Raw genomic sequence first — 23,831 nt, 5'->3', positions numbered from 1 at the left:
GGCAAGAGACTTTTTATTGAAAAGAGACTTGGCCATCGAAGAACCCGATCGCTGATACAGAACTATGTGGCTCGTGCTGGGAAAGCTCGAGCCTGTGCTGTGCTCCAAGGTCCCACATTGTCCCGTGCTGAAAATATGTGGAAGCGAGACCCCTGGCAATCACATCCTGACTTATGATTTGAGAACACTTCTTTCTTTATTGATACCCTATCCCACACTCTTTCTGTAATTAGTTGTGAAGAATTGGCTATAGGTTTATCTTAGTATAGGCGCTTTTATTTTGACACACCATCACAAAGACTGCCTTATTTTTCATTTGATGGTCGACGTTTGCTCCCATTTTAGGTTGAATTTTTGATAGCTTAGATTTAGGTTAGGCGTTGTTTCCACCCTGCATTCATTATTCTATAAGTTATTCATTATTCAGTTCCCCCTTGAACTGTGATCACTTTTGTCTGCCTTTACTGTTGCCACCATGAGTTCCTTACAGTACAATGCACAAGTCTTGTGTGTGGCCATTTTTCAGCAGTAAGTCCAAATTCCCTATGCAGATTTCCATCCTTTGGGTGCGACTTACACAGTGCACCATGTGACTTTGCAGTATGAGATTTCATATGTACAGCAGAGTGTACCTTAATTTGATATGTGCCATTGCAGTCGAATGAGACCTGCAGCACGTTGTGAAATAACTAAGCTGTTTGAGAGATATCAACAGCGCATTTGGTATTGGTAAAACATGTGTAAGCCTCAATTTATTGATTTGGGAAGGTGGCACTAACTATGGATGACATATAGGAGATGGGTTATGGTTTGTTCACTCCTGATCGATCTTCAGAATCTCTGTATATCCAGCGGCTAACACCTAGCATGGATCTACGATCTATAGTGCTGTGGTGCTGCACAAGCAGTGGCTTGCTTGCACCAGTCGTGTTTGGGGGTCAGCGGCCCGCAGGGATATGAGCAGCAAGCAGGAATCTCCATCTCAGTAGTCAAGTAGTTGATGGGATAACTCATTACTTTACATAAATAACTATGTAGGCAATGCCAAATAATGATCATGACTCCACTAAAATAACACGCTAGCTGAAAATGTGTTACAAACTGCATATTTCATCAATTATATTATTCTCTAATAGGGCATTAAATATGATCTCAGAGGGGAAAACAGCATTTTATGTGGCATTTTAAGGTCAACAATCTGACCTTATCAAGAGAGGATGGGGACCCCTCTTCGCCTGGAGTGGGGGGCCTAGAAGGGTGGAAGCCAGTGCCATCCCTACCCCAGTTCCTGTTCCCTCCTCAGGTTCCTGTATGTGTTTGGTCAGTACAACTATGAATCACCTCATACCGCTCTTTCTTTTAACTGCAGGCTACAACATCCATTAACGGTTTGGGCAGACCGCCTGCAACCTGACAGCCCACCAGAACCTCCAGATACACCACTCTAGTCACAAGATATGCTCAAAACACTGTTGAGAGAAAGAAGCGCTCGGCGGTGAAGCAGAGACCTTATGCGGTACAGAATACAACGTGCTGCCAGCTGATACCAGCGCATGCCACAAACATCTGTGCCAAGACTTATCTAGCAGACTGTTTCAAACCGGCTTCAGTGTGGCTCCCAGACATGAAACCAAGAGAATCGCCACCATTTACCTTGGACTTAGCCATGACGTAGCTCCCAGACATGAATGTGAACATTGTCCAATGCGGTTAGCCATTACGGTGGTAAGGGGGACCCACAAGGCACAAAGGGGAGGGGGCTTATCCTCCTTTTTATGTATTCTGACATCTGCATCACCACCCAAGTGAGGAAGACAGAGCGAGATTGGGTGGGGGAAGGGCGGGGGGGAAGAGGGGTGTGTGTGTGTGAGTGTGAGAGCATTCGTGTAAGAGTAGAGTGTGAGTGGGAGGTGACTGAGGAGAAAGTGTGGTGGAGTGGGAGTAGTAGTGGAGTGGAGAGTAGTAGCAGAGTGGCAAGGGGGGGGGAGTAGCGGCAAAGGAAGAGTAGTAGCGGATCGGCAAGGGGAGAGTAGTGGAGTGGCAAGGGAAGAGTTGTAGCAGTGTCAAGTGGAGATTAGTGAGGGGGAGGAGTGACGAGGGGAGAGTAGCAGGGAAGAGAGCAGGAAAGAGTAACATGAGAGGGTGAGGGTAGGCTGTAGAAACATTGGAGGGGCAGAGAAAGAAGACAGGTGGAATAAGAGAAGGTTGGTGTAGTTAGAGGGAGGGGAGTAGCTAGAGGAGAGTAATCGGGAGACATAAGGAGACTAACATCAGGGCGTGAAAAAAGGAGATAGTTTGGGGGAAGTGTCTGGAAGGCACAACCCCTTAAAAAGAACCCAATGATAGCATGGTGGCATCTAGGAAGTCCCAGAGGGAGGTTAGATAGATAAGACAGTTGCCTTTGGGCCCTCGTGGATAGGAAGGCTGAAACTAGATAGTTGGGGCAGAGAAACAGTAGATACTAACCTATGGCATTGCGATGCCCGGGTAAGGGAGGATTTTGCTTTCACGAGACGAGTAAAAGAGGGTCAGTGCTCAGAGCCCATTTCAAGAAACCTAATAAAAACCCTCGACCCATCTGTAGGAGTTGGTTTTCTATTAATGCCATCTGTGACATTTAGTTATTCACAGCATTGATGTTGTTCTAAGTACCTACGAAATCTGGGGAGATCTGTACTTTCAGGACAGACATGAGTGATTATTATTCCAGCCTGATGAGCACACTATATCACGAATATCTCAGGCGGATGTACACCTTAGCTTAGAAAAACCTCTCGGGGGGGCAGTTCATATAGACAGGTATCAGTCATAGGGCAGGGCTTAGTCTCATGGTCCCTGAGCCAAGGAGAGGCGGAGCAGTAGTTGCCCATAAGATTTGTGGGTGTTTCAGCTTTAAGAATATGGGAAGGTTGTAGTAGGTGGGTGCGGTTAAGATTTTGTCAGATAGGCATGTGGATGAGTTTTAGATGTGTACCTAATTTTCTTAACTTAATTCACATTACAGTCTGATCAGTCTCTGCCTTCTCAACATGGAGGTGGCATATCTAATTGGCCAGAGTCTGTGGAGAGGCAGTAGAAAATGTGTTTTGGAATATTCTAGAACTGCCTTTCATCAACTGAATTTGAACCAGCAAGACCAGCGGTTCGTGCACTAGGCCTCCTTGGCTTTCCTGAAGATAAAGAGAAACTTCTTTGCTGCCATGGGAGTAGCGAGGGGCGAGTGTGGGATAAACTCTGTTAAAGATTTCAAATTGTATCTACAGTTTGGATTGAACTCTATGCTAATCTGGAGTATTTAGGGGATATTACAAAAGACTCATTTGGTTTGGGTCTTAAACCCATTCTGGTTAAAACCTCTGAAATGGCAACCGCATTAAAGCAATGCTCTAAGAATAAAAATAAATAAATAAGTGTAGTTACTAAAAGCCATCTTCTAATACATCAGGACATCTGACCCATTCTCCTGATGTAATCCACCAGTCACAAAAAGTGAGTGAGCTTTCGGCTATTAAGCGTTCCTCGGCACAAAGCACTCCTTCTCAAGAGCCGGGTTGCTTCTTCTGCGGCACAATAAAACTAAGGTAAGGCTTTGGCCAGAGGAGTAGAGGGACAGATTTTAGTGGGTGCTGTTGATGGATTGATTCTCAACAAGCTGTTGATGGATGGTTACCTGCAGATTGCTAAGAGGAATTTGGGGATGTCTTTGATAAGGTGGAAGCCAGGATTGGACACACAATTACAATATTGACCTTGAGGCTGGAGTACCCATCCTTTGTAGCCAAGTTTACGCAGTGACAGTTTTCTGTTGGAAGCCATCTATTCACTGAAGTGGCATGAACACAGTGTGACGCCACAGCCGAGGGAAAGTTATTTCTTCAGCAAATTGAAGAGGAGACTCAAATCAACCTCTAAGCGTCTAGTACAGGTGAACAGGTATTTAGGTGTTTTCTTGTCAGAGCTGAGATGAGAAGAGGGGAATTCCCGAAAGGAAGAAAAAGAACATACTAGCCTGGCCGAGTACATATACCTTACCAATATCAGAAATTAGCAAGGTAAGAAGTCCAATTCAGAAGAGAGAAGAGTATTCCTTTATCCAATTCCTCCTCCCCCAGGAGGTCATCTCTGCAGCTGAAGTCAAAACAGTTGCGAGCAGGATACCCAGTGGTGGTCTGTGTGGATTTCCCCAGCTTCTGTGGAAAATTTAGAGCCTGACACTTAGAAGATTTTGAAGCCCTCATTGAATCCAGGGAAACTGGCCTTAAGAAAACAGTTTAGACACTTCTGCAGTCTGATCGCGGTCAAGTAATGTGATGCGCTGGAAGTAAAGAGACAGACACAGTACTAAGTGGTTCAAAATTGGTTTAATTAAATTATACGTAGGTTGAGAAAAAGGCATTACTATCCTTAACTCTATGAGGGGTGTCCCTGCCACAACACAACTAATTAACGGACCACTCATTGTCGGGATGTCCAAAATAAAGTCCATTGTCTTTTGTCCAAAACCTATTCGGACCCTTACACTCAAGTCCTAAAAACGACTATGAGGAAAAATAATAAGTTGGCAATTTTACTGCAGACCTTCTTACCGGAATAATCTTTCCCCGGGACTCACTGAATGCCTGGAAAACAAACCCTTCCCCTGGTATTGATTATGCCAGGTGAACAAATCCCGGTCCCCGGTCTTTCCGTTATAGTATTATAAGAAGCCTTGGCCAACTTAGTGCCCAAACAAGTCTTTCCCCCTTGTTCTGTTTGAGCCTGTTATATGCCCAGAAACCTTACTCTCTCAGAGTGGCCCCACATCCTTGTGGTACATACACAGTGGTTTATGTCACCTTTCCTTTACTGTATTATATGGGGATAAATGATGATCTGCGCTTTCCCCAGTGTCAGGCAGAGGTAGGATAGTCTCCCGCCTAGTATTGACAATGTTATGTCCACTTTAGCTTCCCCAACTTAATGGACCTTAGAATAATAGTTATTAGGATGCCTAATAAAGGTGTAACAACAACTAGCAAGGGTTTCTTGCCGGCTATGTTGTTCCTATGGACACACACAATGTGCTGGCGATGCCGCAAGCGGGATTTGGGCTCCCCTTGCTGCCGGTAGGAACTGTTGGTTGCTTGTCACTTTTAATGTCTTCTTTGGGCCTTGGAGCCTCTGCTACATGCTCCGGTCTTTGCCTCCCCACCGTCAAGTTGGTGTCCCGCCCTGCAACGCTTGTGTTCGCCCTCCGCTACAACATCTTTCACTTTCCTTTCAGGGGTTCACGCCAGACTCTTCCACGTACCTCCCACTCCCCTCATCCTCTGGATAGTTTTATGTTAATCTCAGGGCAGCCTGATGTTCGCCAACTGTCCTTGCTGGGGCTGCAGTTTGCCAGGAAGTTGTGCTGAGCCTGACCACCACCTCATACACCAGTTGTTGAAGCCCTTTTCCAGCAGGCTTTGGTGTCTTAATGGTAAATGCTCCGTCTCCCAGGTGTGTTGTGGGGAATGTAGTTTAGTTTCCCCTCCTTTTGGTTTGCCCGTTTCCACAGCCCAGTTATGTTTGCGGGCTTGGATGGCTGTACCAGGTGGGTTAACTCTTCACCCGAGGATCTAGCGGTTACTAAAGGCTGCACTGGCAGCGGCCAGAGGGCTTTTAAAAGAAAAGAGGACTATTTACCAAGTCCTGGTTTCTGCCGTATCTGGGACTTGGTTAGTACTTCTCCGCCGGACTCGATAACTTTGCGCCGGAAAATACTTTAAAATGCGGCAATCCACTCCGTCTTCTCCTCATTCGCCTCCTGTGACACACAGGTTTTCAGTCTGGCCAGTACCCCTCCTCCGTCTCCAGTCACTACTGCTTCTCTTTGTCTTCTGGTTTTTGCCACTTCTTTCCCACATTCACAGCTACTGTTTCTATTCCTTCTTTTTGCAACCATAACCACCACCATTAGAGCTACTACTTCCTCTACCGCATCAGTGTCTTGGTGGTCCCTCTTTGCTTTTTATGGGAGGAACCTTTCCAGGACTTTGCCAACAACTAGAAGACTGCTGCTGCTGTTTTCGAGCTGCACCCATGCAGTGCTTCCTCGTCCCAGTTACAGCACCATTAAAAAGGGGTAATATGTTGAACATCCCTTGTTGTAAAACAGTGACGTAGCCTCTAGGTTTGTCACAGTAATTAAAAAAAGACTGGCATAGAGCACTACACACAGGGATTTTCTTACATTCTCACAGTCTTCTAATTAAAATGAGATGGTCCCATCACTAAGCTTGGAGCCTTGCAAAAACAGTGTTGGTTTACTCAATCATTTGCCATGTCATCCACTCCTGACTCTCCTGGGGGCCAAAGTGTGATGCTGGAAATACATTGGAGGTACAGGGCTCCATATCCTTGTCCTTTAGTGCTTCATCATGTATGTTCTGTCTTGTTTTCCGCAAGGGAGTTCATGTGGGACTCCTGGCGGTGCTGCTCTTCCTCTTTTTGGACTTGGTGAACAGACCTTTGGGATACCCTTATGGCACCCATGGGTGGGAGTACGACCCTGTACTCCGAGTGTATGTTTTTGGGCACCTGTGTGTGGCCCACAGAGCACAGTCTCGGCTGGTGGCAGCTCCATGCTGAATTTGACAGGTGTGCCGAGTATCCTCCATTTTGGGGATACCCAGGCCCTGCCATTGGAATCAGTTGATTCCCGATAGGAAACAAGATTGCTCCTGTGGCTTCTTGCTTTCTATCGCCGGTTACCTTATTTTTCCCGAAGTCCCAGGAAGCCCTGACTCTGTCCCTTCCCCCTGACTGGCTGTAGGGTGGAAGTTCCCTACATGGTTTTGTGGGGAAGTCCAGGCCAGACAGGCTGGAGCCTTCCCAAGGACTGTATGTTGTGGGTACGCCCTTGGGGTGGTACCTGGGTAAATGGAGTCTGTGACGAATACGCATTTCATGTTATGGGTGTCTAGTATCTGGTGGTTGACACAATGACTGAGACAGCCCCGCCCGAAACGGGTATGAATGCAGTGTTGAATGCTGAATGGCAGAGTGCTTGTCCGAATCCACCTTCCGTGTTGTGAGTGCCTGGATGGAGAAGAATGGCCTGAATGCACTGTGAGCCTGATTGGCTGCCTGCCTGCCTGAATGCCCTTCTGAATGATTGGTTGCCCGAGTGTGACCCAGCAGAATGAATGGGAGATCAACAGTATATATTAGGGCCTCTCACCAATGGAAATCGTTCAGAAGCTGAAGATGATAATTGATGCTTACCCTTGAAGCCCACTGGAAAAAGAAGAATTGCTGATGCTGTCCTTTGCTAATCTGAAATCTGCCTGACTGTCAAGGTACTGATCCAAGAGAGGGCCTGCTTAGGAGACCTCTTCCCGAGCTACAAGGGACCATTGGGCACCAGTTGAGCTTTGCCAAAGCTCCCTGGACATCAGACCCTCGAAAGGCTGCCGACCGTAGACGGGGACCACCACGGAACAACCACCCTAGACCTCAGAGCCGCCAATGAAGGTACTAAATCCAGCCGCGGTTACATCCCGTTTGCTGACGTCAGACGCCAACGTCCTTGCTGGGCCAAAGTTCTTCATTGACTCTTTGCGGCAACTAACACACGTCGTCGAGGTGCACCGCATGCCTCAGCTTGCAGGATGTTTTCGACCGATCGTCAATGAGCACTGCAATAACCGAAGCTGCTGCCGCAAAGACAGTGTTCATCCTCTTCTTTAACGAATCTCAACGACCCGTGGCTCCTGCCCTAAAGGGAGTGCACTCAAGAAGGGCTCGTCGACGACTCACCGAAGAACTCTACGAAATCAGGTACTTTGGGGTCGTGGAACCTTTTAGAAGGACTCAAGACTATATTGAGAACAATTGGACTGAGCTTGTCAAATACGCTTTATTTACAGGTTGACCAGGTGGGGGGGGGGGATAGACTGTTCTGCCATTGCTTGATTTAACTTGCTCTCTTTCTGTGGTCTACTATTGATTCATCTTCTAATCTGATTTATATGCCATTTGAACCATTAGCAAGTGTTGCATTTTAAAGGAATCGATAGTTAAGAGTGGTACCACGTAGACCTGTATGTATTTGCCATTATAGTATTGCCAGAGAACAAGGAACAAGTTACTTACCTGTAACTGTTGTTCTCCAGCATGGGTCTGGCATGGATTCACATGCTCATGAATATTCCCCGTCGTCAGGGTGGGAATCCTCGGTAAAGAAAAGATCAGTTTCAGTTTAGTTTCTGAAATGTCTTTTTCCTAATAACCAATCACTGGTCGCAGGGTCATACTGCCCCCAGCCAATGACTGCCCTGTACCTAAGCCCCTCCTCTGGCAGCCATCTTCAGATTTGTAGCACGTAAGTGTCAGTCGGACCAAGAGAAGAGCCGCAGAGGGGTAGGAGGGAGGGTTCGCATGTGAATCCATGCCAGACCCATGCTGGAGAACAACAGTTACAGGTAGGTAACTTGTTCCTTCTCCAGCATGGGGTCTGGCATGGATTCACATGCTCATGAATACAAGAATACATAGCAGTACACACATGCACAACCACGGGAGGTGGCAAGGCTCAACATTAACCATTTATATACACCTCCACATTAAGCATCTCTTACCCCCTCACCAGGCCCACCTTCAGGCGAACAGGTTGAGCAGCACTGTCTGGCCGACTCTGGACTCCTCCCTGGAATCCCGGTCGACACTAGAATCTCGTGAAGGTGTGCGTCGACCTCCACGCAACAGCCCTGCAGATGTCCAGAAGGGGCACACCAGACAAGAACGCCGTGGTAGCAGCGATTGCTCTGATCGAATGGGCTCTCGGGCGTCCAGGCAACGGTCGGTTTGCCAACCGCTGATAGTGCATGATGCAGCCGGAGAGCCATCTGGAAATGGAAGCCTTCGAGAGGGCCTTTCCTTGGTTCACAGTTCCAAAGTTCACAAACAGCTGTGATGTCTTCCGAAAACTCTTAGTGCGGTCCACGTAGAACTTCAGCACTCTATCCACAACCAGCGAGTGCAAAGTCCTCTCGGCCGGCGACAAAGGCGACGGGAAGAAAACAGGTAACACAAAGGGCTCGTTGAGATGGAAGTCCGACGGCACCTTGGGCATGAACGAGCGGTGCGTCCTCAGCACCACCCTCGTCTCGTGGAATGTCAGGTAGGGTGGTCTGCAGGAGAAGGCCTGGATCTCTCCCACTCGTCATGCGGAGGTGATGGCCACATGAAACGCTGTCTTGCATAATAGGAAATTCAACGGTGCTGAATGCAGAGGCTCGAATGGCGGCCCCATGCCCAGCACCACGTTGAGCTCCCACGCCGGGGCTGGAGGCTTCACCGGCGGGAATGATCGAACAGTTTCTTCATAAACTCCTTCACCAGGCGATGAGACCACAGAGATGATCGTCCTGGTGTAGCGGGAAATCGCCGCCAGATGTATCTTGATGGAGGCATGAGCTAGCCCCGCCTTGGCCAGCGACAGTAGGTATGGCAGCACTTGAGGGGCCGTAATCCGCAGAGGGTTAATCTTCTTTGCACAGCACCAGACAGAGAACCTCTTCCATTTGTGTCCATAGCACTTTAGAGTTGAGGACGCCCTGGCCTTTGCAAGCATCTCCTTGCAGACCGCCGGGATGTTGTACCCTCCAGACTCTAGTGCTGCAGGAGCCAGGCCTGCAAGTTCAGCGACCCCGGGTCGTGGTGGAGGATGGCGCCTCCTTCTCTGGCAAGGAGGTCCGTGTCTGTCAGCATGTTTAACTGTGGGGAACGTCGACATGTCCAGAACGTCCGGGAACCAGATCTGCCTCGGCCACGCCGGTGCGACGAGGATCATCCTGCACCGGGACTGTGAGTTGGTTGATGAGACTCAGCGGCAACTGTGGGAATGCATACAGGAACATGCCGTCCCAGGGGAATGAGAAGGGATCGCCCATGCTCCCCGGCTGGGTAAACATGCTGGCGAACCTCCGGCACTTGTGTTCTCCGCCGTCGCGAATAGGTCGATCTGGGGATTGCCCCATCGTTGGAAAAGTAGATCCACTTGATCCTGACGCAGTTAACACTCGTGGCACGAGCGCAGCTCCCTGCTGAGTGAGTCGGCGATGGTGTTATTTATTCCTGCCAGATGGAAGGGTACCAGAAACATCCCTTGGGCGACGGCCCAGTGCCACAGATCCTGGTCTTCCTTGGATAGGGCTGGGGAACTGGTGCCTCCCTGCTTCCGGATGTAGAACATCGTGGTGGTGTTGTCGGTGAAGAACCTTACCACCTTGCCCTTGAGGGACGGGAGGAACGACCTGAGGGCCCAGAACATGGCTCGGAGCTCCAGGACATTGATGTGTAGTGACCTCTCCTCCGGGAGCCAAAGGCCTCTTGTGTGGAGATCTCCGGTGTGCACCCCCCATCCCTCCAGTGAGGCGTCCGTCATCACTGTCTCCTGATGTGCTGGGGTCTGGAAGTCCATACCTGCCACCAGATGCGCGCGGGTGCCCCACCACGGGATCGCTTGGCGGAAGGTCTCGTTGAGCAAGATTCTCTCTTCGAAGCTGCTTCTCGCCTGCATCCAACGGGTGTCTAGGAACTATTGTAGTGGACACATCCGCAACCTGCACAGGCGCACAAGATAGATGCACGAGGACATCATGCCGAGCAGGGACTTGATGGACCTCACCCTGGCCACGTCCATGGCCGACAGCCGTTGCACCTTGCCCAGGGTGGCCTTCGTCCTTTCCTCCGATGGAGAGGCCAATCGCGCCACTATGTCGAGCCTGGCTCCCAGGAACAGGGTGACTTGCAACAGCACTAAGTGGGATTTCGCGAAGTTGATCGCCGAATCCCAGCTCCGTGAGCAGTTGGGCGATCTTCGCAGTGTGCCCAACGGCTAGTTCTCTTGTCTTTGCTCGGATGAGCCAATTGTCCAGGTAGGGGTAGACGTGGATCCCCTGCAGGCGCCACCACTGGTGCTTCAATCCGAAGGGAAGGGCCTTGAACTGATAATGTCGGCCCTGGACCACGAATCTCAGGAACTTTCAATGTCCTTTTAGAATGGGGATGTGAAAGTAGGAATCCTCCAAGTCCAGAGACGATAGGAAGTCACCTTCCTCCAGCTGCCCCAGCACGTGCTGGAGGGTGACCATGCGGTACTTCTGGGACTTGATGTACTTATTTAGACGACAAAGGTCCAGGATGGGTCGCCAGCCGCCGGTCTTCTTTCTTACGAGGAAGTATCGTGAGTATACTCCGGAGCCCCAGAGCCTCTTTGGGACGAGCTCGATGGCTCCTTTCTTCAGCATCGCCCTTAATTCCAGCAGCAGTTGAGGGACATGGTTTTCCTTCCTGGCCACGGGTGGAATGCGGGGGCACTTGTTTAGAAACTCGAGAGTGTGTCCGCGAGCCAGGACATCCAGCACCCATCGGTCGGTGGAGATGGACTCCCACACGCTGACCAAGGTCGCCAGCCGGCCTCCCACCGGGCTGCTCAGGTGGGGGCCCGACGCTACGGCCAGTACAGTCCTACTTGGCAGCGGCCTTGCCGACAACGAGATCCTCCCGACTTGATGTGTCCTCTGTAGGCCTCCTGCGACGAGGAGAGAGCCGCCTGGCGTTACGTCGAGGAGCCGCCGCCAAATCCTTTGGAGGCACTTTGCTTGCCTCCGGAGTTCCGAAAGGGCGGGCGTCGTTGCAGAACCCCCAAGGCCCGAGCCGTCTCTGTGTCGGCCTTGATAGCCTGCAGAGACTCGTCCACAGTCTTGCCAAACAGATTGTTCCCGTCGAAGGGCATATCCAGAACCCTGGTCTGCACGTCCTGGCGGAAATCGGTTGCCTTGAGCCAACCACACCGGCGAAAGCAAACGCTGCTGCCCATGTGGCGAAAACCGCTGTCAGCAATGTCCATGGCCACCGTTATGGCATGGTCCGACGCCACCTCGCATTCCTGTAGGATCTCCAGGGCCTCAGCCCTCTTGTCGTCCGGGAGGAAGTCCAGCAGGGGAGCGATCTTAAACCACAGCTCCCTGTCGTAGCGAGCCACCATCGCGAGGGCGTTGGCCGCTTTATGACCCGTCGTCCCATGGCATCCAGTTTCTTACCCTCACCGTCCGGCGGGGAGGTCGAAGTTGAAGCCGTCGCCCCCGCCGCTTTCTTCTTGGCCGCTGCGGAGACTACCGAATCTGGGATCGGCTGCACCCTAAGGCACATGGGGGTGGAATCCGGGACCCGGTACTTCTTCTCGTACCGGTCTCTCCTGGCGGGGGTCATGGACGGGTTCTTCAGGAGTGACAGCCCCTCATCCCAGATGTCGTCGAGTAAGGAAATCGAGAGGACCGTCTTCCTCACGCCGTTGATAGAGAAAACCTTCCTTCTTATTTTCCTCATGGCAGAGCTGGAAGAGCTCGGATGCCCTGGCGATCATGGCGTGGAAGAAGCCACTTTAGTCGGGCGGGGAGGCCCGAGGAGGTGGTGATGGAAGGCCTATCCCGTCGTCACCACCGTCGTCGTCATCATCATCCATCCCCATCGTGGTCGTCTCCGTTTCCGTATCATCCCTCAGATCAGGAGAGGGCGATGAAGGTTGAGAAGGCCGTGGAGGCTGGCTGGGCAGGGGGGGGGGGGTGAACTCTCCTCCGCTTACTAGGAGGGCTTCCCGATGGTCCAGGCACCGCTGGATCGTCCATTGGTGGCAAGGGAAACCTTGTCCTTATCTCCGTACACAAGGCCTGGATCTCCATCAAGATCGCTCCCGAGTTATCTTGTGGCCCAGGTATCGGCTGCGACGGGAGTGACGGCTGGGGAGTGGAATCCTCCGCCTCCACGGGCTCCTCGTCGGCACCACCGTTGCTTTCCTCCACCGCCTCGTCGGGATCCCTCCCGTGGGACCGGACTTCCTCGAACTTCTTGTTCAGGATCTTCACGACTCCAGCCAGCTCCTCCTCAGAGGCTGTATCAGTGTCCGTGATGGCCACCAAGCCCCCCCTCTTTTTCCACCGGGGCTTTCACGGGGGTCTTATCGATGGGCTGAAAAGAGGATTCACTACGCGGTGGCAGGAAAACTAAACTCTGGGCCCCGAGGTCGCCTCCACTGGAGTAGCCTCCACAGGCTTCGCCAGGGCCGGCGCGACTCCCTCGATAGAGGCCTTATCCGGGTGAATCAGGGCCTTCACGACTTTGGGCACGCTTGAGGCCTTCACCTTGGGGGGAAGGTCACCACCTCGCTCCCCCTCGGCTGTCTCCGTCAGGATCAACCGGGGCTTCTCCCGAAGCTTACCCAGGTTCTCCGATTTCCTCTTCCCCGAGCCTGAGTGTTGGCTCGTGGTTTATGGCGTCGGTGAAAGTGTGCCCTGCCTGGCAGTCGAGGAACCCGACCGATCGGAGCTCCCGGTGCCCGCAGACTCATGGTGCTTTGCCTTACGTTGGGCCCCTGGTCACCGGAGCGCCCTCAAAGGTCTTAGAAGACCGCTCGGACCTCTTCTTCTCACCTACCGCTGGGCTCTTCCCTTCCAGCCAGTTGGTGAGCCGGACACGCCGATCCCTCATGGTCTGTTCCGACATGTTCTTGCAAAACGCACAGTCCTTCTCCACGTGCGTTTTGTCTTCGTGAAGGCAGTAGACACATCTGGAATGCTCATCCTTCTTGAAGACATTCTGCAATCCGCATCCAGGGCAGCTCCTGAACAGCTTGCATCCGGGCGTCATGTTTCCTTTGATCTGGGCCATCTCCACGCGGGGCAGGCCTCAAAGATCTTCTGGAATCCTACAAGAAGCAAAACTCGACGAAACTTCGCCCTTGAGGGGTGTAGAAAAATCTGAAATGGGTCCCCGTTGATCGGAAGTAGAAACGGTGGAGCTTGAGGCTCGATTGACCGAAAAAAATGAGATTAAACTCTTTGAAAAATCGCAAAATGCAGTAAAAGCTCGGGAGCTATAGCAAGAGGACTCCCAACACTTGAACGTGCAGTAAAAATCTGAAGATGGCTGCCATAGGAGGGGCTTAGTTATATGGCAGTCATTGGCTGGGGGCAGTATGACCCAGAGACCAGTGATTGGTTATTAGGAGAAAGACAGTTCAGAAACAAAACTGAAACTGATTTTTTCTTTACCGAGGATTCCCAGCCTGACGACGGGGAATATTCATGAGCATGTTAATCCATGCCAGACCCCATGCTGGAGAAAGTGTGTTATTGTGATTGTGTATATAACCTTGAACCCTATTTATATAAAGACTGTGTTTTCACTAACAGTGTGTGGACATTCCTTTGTGGGTGCTTGGGGACTACACTGTACTTTAGAACCAGCCTGCATCACCTCCTGAGAGCCAAGTCTTGATTGCTTGACTACGTTACCAATAATAGAGAATCTTGGCTGGGGTTATCTGTGCCTCTCCCCTGCCACACAAAGCTGCTGCAGAAGCGCAGTCAGGGCTAACCCCCACTGCCCCTCTCTTTCAGATGGGTTACGCATATGCCTTTTATTGTCAGGATGAGTAGCATGATAGGGGCATTTGACGAAGTGCCATCTATGAAGCTGGTGGAGGTGGACTAGAGAACGTAGGCACCAGAGGGTGCCGACCGCAATGTGAAGTGAGCCCTGGCTGGAGAAGATGAACTGAGAATCCCCCAGAGTCTGCCAACTTGCCTGCCCACCCAGGCATGGCACCAAATACAAAACACCCAAGGAAATGGGGGTCAGCTAGACCCTCCAGTCGATGAATCTCAGATATTGCACGTAGAAATGCAGCAAGCATACCAGTGTGATAATGAAGAGATCACAAGCCTGCTCATGCGGGATGCAAATTGCTCACTGGATCGCTGGGGTACTGGGGAGGTCATAAGCCAAGGGTACCCAGAAAAATTACAGGTAGCTTTCTGACAAATGGACCACACAATCTTAAAATGATGGGAGCCCTTATTAAGCCAACTGTCCATGATTTCAAAGCAAATCCTGTCATTTGGAAACATGTGGAGGAGGGAACCAAACCACACAACAATGATTTGTTAATGGAACCAATTGCAGGGGAGGCAGACAAACGGATCTAGACCAATCTAACATGGACAAAATAGGATTACGACCCAGCCGCACCTGTCCATCATGAGGCCAATTAAGATTGCATGCACAGAATAAAAACAGGCAGGGAAAGCCAGAGAGTGAGGAAGCTGGATAGCGGCCTAGAACGGTGCAGCAGAGGTTGAAAAAGAGGAGGTGCAGGCAAGTTGGCAGCGCCAACTGGGTGCGATAATGCAGTACTTTTGAGAAACCAGGCAACACAAGAATTGTGTTGCAGCAAGCCTCTTGGGAGCTATAGTCTAGACACCGACAAGAGACCACCAGGATAAATAATTTGACCATCAACCTACTGGGGGCTGTATGTCAGGAACTGGTAAGATTATGTGACTGTAAGAAAGAGGAACTAGTTACTAAACACTTTAGGAGTTATAATCTAGACCCTAGTGGGAGACAGAAATCCAGAGAGCAACTGAGACAGTAGTAGTCTCAAGTTCAGGAGGGCGTCCTTTGGCTGGTGGGTGGGAATAACCTCAGTATGACAAGCACCTGCGTAGTGGAAAACATTCTTAATGATTTACTACTGCAAATGACATGTCTGGCATCGTACAGTGAAAGCTCGACTATCTGGCACTATTGGGTACCCAATGGTACCAGATAGTGTAAAAGGTTGGTTTCTCAGTTTTCTGCCTCAAACATTGCCATCCAGCATTTTCTTCACCAGAACCTATTACCGGCAATGGAGGCGCCAACAAAAAAAGAAGTATTTCAGTTAATTTTCTTTATTTTTTTTTATTGAAAATTGATTTAGTTGCAATTACAACTTTTTCAATATAACGCAATCAAAACACAAAATAAGAGAAAATTAAAGAAATGTTAAATTTGCACTGATCTCTAGTCGAGATAAAATAAAATCATTGCATTCAGTGCATTGTATAGCTGGTTACAGGGTCTTGATTATCGAAAGTAAATGTTATAGAACCATGTACATTCGAATATGACATTTGACTATTACATAAACGTGGACATGGTACAGAACCTTAGCAAGGTATCAATGGTTTAATTTCAATGTTTACATTTGTCGACTTGTCTCCTTTATCATTGGAACTTTTCTATAAAAACCGTTGTTAGTTGTTTTACTTCATTAATGGCGGAGGGCAAAACAATTTGGGCAATAATGTAGGAGGCAATTTCATAAAACACACCATTAGGCCCTTAACTATAATCATATAGCCTTGCCGTTGTCTAACATTATTCCAAAACAACTTGTGAAATCAATTACGCTAACAAGACAATAAAATTCTCATACTTAAAATAAAGAAGTGATACAAATTTGCAGCATTCCCAAATAAAACATTAGGTCAATCTAATATGATTAAAATCATAGTCTCATAAGATTTAGCAGCAATTCTAGATAATATAAAATCATGGGACCATGAATTAGCAGCAGCTCTACACCAGTTAAAATAATGTTACATACAATATCTTACAGATCTTGGATCAATATACTTGGTTAATATGTGTTTGCACTGTGATAAGGATGTAAATCACACTGCAGAGGTTATCTAGAGGTTGGGTCTAAGTAGTGAGTTTCCAAGACATGAGGAATTGTAGCGTTGCAATGTTTAACGAGATTTTGGTGGCATTAAAGAATTCAACCCAAAGTTCTTTCATCAGCAAGATAGTGTTTTTAAAATGTTTATGGAAGAATTGATGTCTAGAGGGTTCCATGTAATAATGTCCCCTCAAAAATATCGCCATGCAAAAATGTCGCCGAAAAATGGCAGTTTTTTGTGGGGACATTAATGCATGGAACATGCGGGGGACACCCCCGTAACCCCCAAACCCTTTTTTTTGCTGCCCCTATCCCCATATATATGGTCACCCATATAATATCGCTACGACCTTTTCCTGGCAATATTATGTACGGCGACCATATATATGGGGATAATATTACCCAATACCGTCTAGAGTCGTTAAGGTTAGGACATTCTGTTAATAAATGTTGCAGCGTTTCAGGAGAGGTCTCTAATTTGCAAAATCGACACACAGTGTCCGGGTTATCTAGTTTGTTGTAGGTGGATATTTCAGCTTTCGTAGGCCACAGCTTGAAACGCAACCAAGAATTGTATTTGCATAGGTCGCATCTGGGAATTCGGCTAAATAGTGTGGCAACTCATTCATTGATTTTAATATGAATGCTGCGGTTTCGAAAGCCTTATATGTATTACATGTCTCCTGTGGTACACTCGGTGCAAGGTTGAGAATGGTGCCTTCAAAGGTACTTTTTACGTAGCAGGCCCTGGAGAAGTGCTGCTGCGCTGCCAAGCCGGCCTTGCTGGAGAGGTCTCCTGGGCTGCGGCAGTAAGCGGGCAGGGTATTGCAGTGGGACGGCTGTAGGTCTTTGGGACTGTAGCCGACAGGCCCCTCCCATCCCTGCCTGGAGGAGCTGGTGGGCAGGCTTTCCCTGGTGGCGTAGTCACAGTGGGTGTTTCACCCTTGTAGTCCCCTTTCCCTGCCGATTGTTGGACTCGTCCGAGGGCTGCCCTTGGGGGCATGGCATGCATGCACATAGCTTGCATAGGTTATATTCGGCTATCTCGCTGGGCCTTGATTTGTCCCTGGTGTGCTGGGCTATATCCTGTAGGAGCCCCGTGATTACAGTGTGCCTGTACTCCGTGGGCAGTGGATTCTGTGGAGAGCCAGCACCAACTGAGTGAGGTCCGGAGAGCTGAAGGGTCTGGCTGGGAGTGTCCACCATGATGTCTGGGATGGGCTGGGGTGTTGACATGGCCCCCACTGCTTCCTCATTTTCTGGCAGTGTGAGCGTGTGAGGTCCTGGCTGCCCTGTCAGGATGTTACCTCCGACAAAGGCCTCCTTTGCAGGTGTGCTGAGGTGGGGACTGGCTGTTAGTGGTGTGTGCAGCCGACTAGTTGGATGTCTGCCCTGTTGCTATTGTGACCTTGTTGGATTGCGAGGACTTCTCCGGGACAGGGCCGTACGTGTGTGATGTATAGGTCGCCTCCTGTGGCTTTGGGATATCCTCTTGCCTAGCTCTTGTAGCTGAACATGCAGGCATGCTCCGGTCTCTATACGGCATCAGTCCAGCTTGCAATGTACGCATATGGAACGGCTGACCCGGTGAAAACCACCTAAAGACACACCCGGTGCGGCAACATTGCTGTTGGCATTGCAGGAAGAGGCTCCCTTGGAGGGTTCGGGACAGGAGGCTGCAGCGGAGTGTTCCTCACCTGATCTTGCCATTGTGCTGGCCCAGTTCAAGACCGGATTAGTCTCAGTGAATACTAAACTGGATGGCTTGGTCTACAAGGTGGATCGGATGCAGGAGAGACTTCATAAGATAAGTAGTCGCATCACTGAGGACGAACAGAGAGTGGGAACACTATAGGACACTATTGTTGAAGTGTGCCACACCAGTAGTAATCTACAACAAGATGTAAATGCCACCAAAGACGAGAACGAGGACCTCGAAGCGAAGACAAGGAGTAGTAACATTTGTGGGGTTGGGATTCCGGAGTCTCTGCCGCCACTGAATATGGAACTATATTTTGGAGGACTTTATTATGTAAGTGTTACCGGACCGCCACTTTCGTCCCAATTCCTTGTTGAGAGGGCTCATCGTGTTCCTCTGGAATGCAGAGGCCAGGTCAGGCCAGAATCCTCGCCCTGTAATTGCAAAACTCAAACTACAGGTCCTGCGATACGATCCTTAGGAGAGCCAGTGAATTAGGAGATATACAGTACAAGGGGGTGAGGAGGCCCACCTTTCTTTCTTGGCAGCAAAACGATCTTTACATAAGCAAGGTCTACAATATGCCATGCTTTATATCCCTCTATTCTGCATGCAATTCATGACAATAAGAAATATTTTCTGATCCGGTTAAGGCGCAAGTGTTTTTGAACCATCCCGAAAGGTTGACATGTAGCTTGACGGTTCCCTTGAGGGTGGTGTGCTCTTGCACTGGAGGGATTTTTTTCTGTTTCTTTTCATCCTGTCTGTGTTCCACGGATCTCTGTGCTCGAAGTGGGTTGAGCGTGGTGTGGGACAATTGCTTCATGTGCTTTTGAGCTTGGGAAGGATGGCTGTGGTATTATGCTGCTGATAGCACTCTGTTTTAGAATGTAACATTTCAGTACAGCAGTATGGTTTTCTTTTGTTTTTGTATGGTTGGCCTCCTCCTGATGTACCTTGTTGGCTAGGTTGCTAAGTCCGACGTCCATGGGTGGTTACCCTGGTGTGATGGAGTTGTGGGAGGTGTTTGTGGGTGGGCGTGTGCCGAATTCACTGCAGATTGGGGTTCGGCAGTGTGGGAGTGGGTGGGTTGTTGGTCTTGGGGTTGTTTGGGGAGTTATGACAAAATGGGTTCACGTCTGATCATGGTACACTGTTGGGCTGGGAGTTTATGTATGCTGTAGATGAGCAATATTGGTTGCATTTTATCTAGCTTCCGTGGGTCTGCCAGAGGCACGGCTCAAACATAGCACTTTTGGAGGAAACCCACTTGAAGGGTACCAGTAATGACATTGTGGCGAAGTCCTAGGGCAATTCTCGATATTACACTTCATTCTCCTCAAATTCTTGCAGTGTTATTACCTTGCTCCATAAAGCTTTACAGTTTAGGTTATTGGACCAGTATGCGGGCCCAGATGGAAGATTAGTTCTGGTGTCAAGGATTGAGGCGGGCGGCAGGTGACGATAGTTAATATCTATAGGCCCAATGTTGATGACCCAGAATTTTTTTGAAGCTCTTCTGCTTAGGTACACTCCGTATGTTCACACCGATCTCATCTGACCGGTTGCCGATCCAATGGACGAGTGAGTTTGATTCCGGGGTGATGGTGCGTCCCTTCGGGTGGTTTAAGTCTTCTGCGTTGCAAGATGTGGTGCTTCGTGCAGAATTGAGGCACTGGTTCTCTTCCTTTTTTTTTAGCATAATGTTGATTCGGTTCCCAGTCTGGCTCTGCTTTGGAAACCCTTTAAGGTCTACCTGTGGGGGCACTGTATGGGTTTTGAGTGGAGAGTGCTCCTGAGTATTAGGCATCAACTGACCGGGCTAGAGTCCACGTTGATACGATCTGCTTGGATGGTCCATGGAGGGCCAAAACACTGGCTTTGATCAAGGTAGGTTTGGATGACTTACGGGCCGTGGCTGATAGAGAGCCGAAATAGATGGCAGTGCATCCCAAGTGCTCCGGAAGTGTGGCTGTTGGGCTGGGAGCCCTCGAACTTTTGGAACTGGTGATTCTAGCGGTTGGACTCCGGAAACTTCACGGCGTCGGCAAGAGGAAGCTTGCACTGCCGCGAAACGAGTGACTGGAACTCACTTAGCCCCTCCTTGATTGCCCCGCCTCCTGTCAGCCCTCCTCCCACAGCCTCTTCCTCAAAAGCACTGGTGCACGCGCATCTCGCGCGCGCATCCGAAGTGCTCCGGAAGTGTGGCTGTTGGGCTGGGAGCCCTCGAACTTTTGGAACTGGTGATTCTAGCGGTTGGACTCCGGAAACTTCACGGCGTCGGCAAGAGGAAGCTTGCACTGCCGCGAAACGAGTGACTGGAACTCACTTAGCTCCTCCTTGATTGCCCCGCCTCCTGTCAGCCCTCCTCCCACAGCCTCTTCCTCAAAAGCACTGGTGCACGCGCATCTCGCGCGCGCATCCGAAGTGCTCCGGAAGTGTGGCTGTTGGGCTGTTCGGCGGAGCGGCGGAAGTAAGGAGCCCCCTTTCTTTCCCATTTAATAAATAAAACCCGTGTGCATTTCGCTACGGGCTCACCAACATCTTCATATTAAAGCACATGACTAATTTGTGAGGTTGCTAAAAGTATTGCCTTTCAATTTTATGGTCATCGTATACATGTCCTGTTTGCATATAAGTAATACATCAGTATTTTTATGCTTGCTTAGAAATGGTGAATGGTTTAAGAAGTGGTAGGAAATTGAACGACCTTCAAACCAGAGCAATGTCCAGCAATACTGAGACCAAGTTTGCACTATCTGTTGTACCATTACTTGAGACCCCCACCACGCCTTCAATGGTTACGAGACAGGATGTTGAAGAACAGATAGATGTTACCTCTGCTATTCCATCTTTAGATATAAGATCGGGGATCCTGGAAGAAATGGGTATTAATTCTAAATGTCACATGCCCATCCCGACACACTGTCCCAATCAAGTCAGTACCTCAACAAACAAGAAATTCAAGCTAAAGGACCTAAATAATAGTGACCAAATGGGCACCTTACAATCTACTCTGCCACAAACTTGCGAAAATAATATGCATAGTCATGCTAATGCAATTATTAATGAAGATATAGTTGATTGCTCATTGATGGGCCCAATAATTGAGGCAGAACTAGGTAAACGTATACGACTCTCACTTGGCCCTTCCACGCCAGCCAACCAACGATTGGTTGGACGGGAGGACGTATTTATGTTGACCACTTCTGCCAAAAAAAAAGAAAAAAAAAAAAATATTAATAATAGTCTACCAAATTATAATTGTGAAGTTTTGGATGTTGAAAAGTCCAAATTGGTATGGGAAACTGATTATATCTCAGATGCATCACTCATCAAACCCATGGTAAGTTCTCCAAATACAATGAGTGCTCAAATTGCACTCAATGAACGTATGATCATAGACATTCAAGAATTCCAATCAAGCATGAATGATAGAGATAAGGAAATCTCTGACAACGAGGCTCGCCCAGAGAATATTACTCTAAATGTTCCATCACTAAGTCCTGATTTCCCGGTATTGGCGAGAATTTTAGATCTACTTGACAAAGGGCATGAGCGCTCGCATTATGAGATAGGCATCATGAGAACAGCAATCGAAGAACTCACTAACAAAACTAACAGAATTGAGGGTCTCCTGTTTGCATGTGATGCTATAGCCAACCTATCAGAAAGACATAATACTAGGAAGATCATGATTGATAGTGCTAACCAATTTGACGGGATCTATGGTATTCCACAAAAACAAATACGATCCTTTGCCAGTGTGGTGACTCCAACTACACAACACTCCACTCACACACAGACTGATGGGAATGATGAAGAGATATCTAAAGTACTAAATTCTGTTCAAAGGATTGAATGTCATCTGGAGCAATTGAAGGTTAATTCTAACCTTATATCTTCATCAAGACAGATCTCTATCTGTGCAGAGGAGGAGAGTGACAATGTTATCGAACTAAATAGTCCCTCCCCTCTGACTGACCTGATTAGTCCTTCTCCTTTGACTGATCTGATTGATCTTTCCGAAGAGTGTTTAGACAATAACTCGTCTATTCAAACCATTATAAAAGAAAATGATGCCCTACCTAAGCATAAGATCGTTTTAACCCGCAAAGAAAAGCGATCAGCTGGGAGGGCAATGAAAAGGAGGGCCAAAGCACTGGCACTGACAAAAAAACATGCAAGGGCAGCGTCAATTTCGCCTGATCTACTAGAGAACGAGGTGATTATTGACCTCTCTCAGTTGGATGACGAATCAAAGACTCTATTGGATCTAAACCGTCCTAACACTAACCAGGAATTGAATAAGATAACCAATGAAATAGGGCCCAAAAAGAATGATAGTAAGACTATCAATGGAAAAGGAGGGAAAAAGGCCTGCATAAATTTAACATCTAATAATACGATCCAACCCGATACTCTGGCTAGGGGGTCGCAGCTGTCCCTTTCTCAGTTTTACCCTATTTCTCATAAACAAACTTCCTACAATAAAAGTAAAAAGTCTACACAACAAACAAGTGAAACTGAATTGAAGACAGTGGAAGCAGATACAATCACTACATCTCTAGATGATGAGCCATGGATGATGGGTGTGTTGGGAAATGATCCAGCAAAATCAAAACGGCTAATGCATAACATGAATGCACTACCCATCATCAATGAGGTATCATCTATTAATATTGTGAAACATAATGTTCATGTCTCCGGATCATCTACAAATATACAGGTCCCGCCAATAGATGATGTAACAACTGACTTAAATGACAAACAAAATGACATCAGTCATAACTTTGATTTCATTAAAGATCCACCCTTTATATTGGGTTGGGAAAACGATTCAAAAATAAATATCAGACCTAACTTGAATCGCTCTTTTCTTTTGAAAGCCTTCCACACTATCCCTTGTCTGAGAACAATTTGTTCAGGGGATATTGACTGGGTTAGATTGCCTACTATCCAGAATGATAGAATGACCTGCGGTTTTTACTCTAGGCTGATTATGAAGCTGGTCTGGGAGCAAAGAGAAAATTTTGCATATGTAGGTTTAACTCCCTTCCTTCTACATTCTGAATCAGAGGCAAAAAGCTTTCTGGAAAAACCGGTCGCTATCATTACAATAAATCAAAACATGGAGCAGAAACAATCAGCGTACATTAATGAAGAGTTGGTAAAACAGATATTGGCTATGGCTGCAACCCTGTCGGGGTACAATAACCAGAGTACAATGATGACTGCACCTGCTCTGGCTGCACCTTCCTAGTTCTACGCAGCATGACCAACCATTTGTATGCTTTTCCTGGAATAGTTGTGGATTAGCCAACTTTAATAGATGGTGGGGTACAGTGGATGCTAAAGCTTATCCTGCTGTTATACTACTCCAGGAAACTATGCACGTGAACCATTTTAATTTGCAAGGATATGATTGCTATACTCACCCTGCGATAAGAGGGGAGAAGGGCCGACCATCAGGAGGGCTGGCAATCCTTGTCCACAATGCTTGTAGATTTATTACGAAATGTACATACAGGGATGACTCTGTATTAGCTGTTGAATTAACTCTAGACACACTAAGCAAAAATTCTTTTCTAATTTTGT

General features: G+C 48.4%; 2 protein-coding genes across 4 annotated transcripts in view; one reads left to right on the top strand and one right to left on the bottom strand.

The window, feature by feature from the left end:
• Positions 1-23,831, bottom strand: part of RECQL5 (RecQ like helicase 5) — a 1,190,108-nt gene that overhangs the window by 461,996 nt on the left and 704,281 nt on the right. The gene's annotated exons all lie outside the window — the stretch shown is intronic.
• The window catches only part of SMIM5 (small integral membrane protein 5), a 71,651-nt gene that overhangs the window by 35,970 nt on the left and 11,850 nt on the right, over positions 1-23,831 (top strand). The window lies entirely within an intron of this gene.

Source organism: Ambystoma mexicanum, chromosome 3q, assembly GCF_040938575.1.
Source record: "Ambystoma mexicanum isolate Mex_15411 chromosome 3q, UKY_AmexF1_1, whole genome shotgun sequence".
NCBI classification, from domain to species: domain Eukaryota; kingdom Metazoa; phylum Chordata; class Amphibia; order Caudata; family Ambystomatidae; genus Ambystoma; species Ambystoma mexicanum.
The sequence above is the reverse complement of the archived record's forward strand: the minus strand, read 5'-3'. Positions and strand labels throughout refer to the sequence as shown.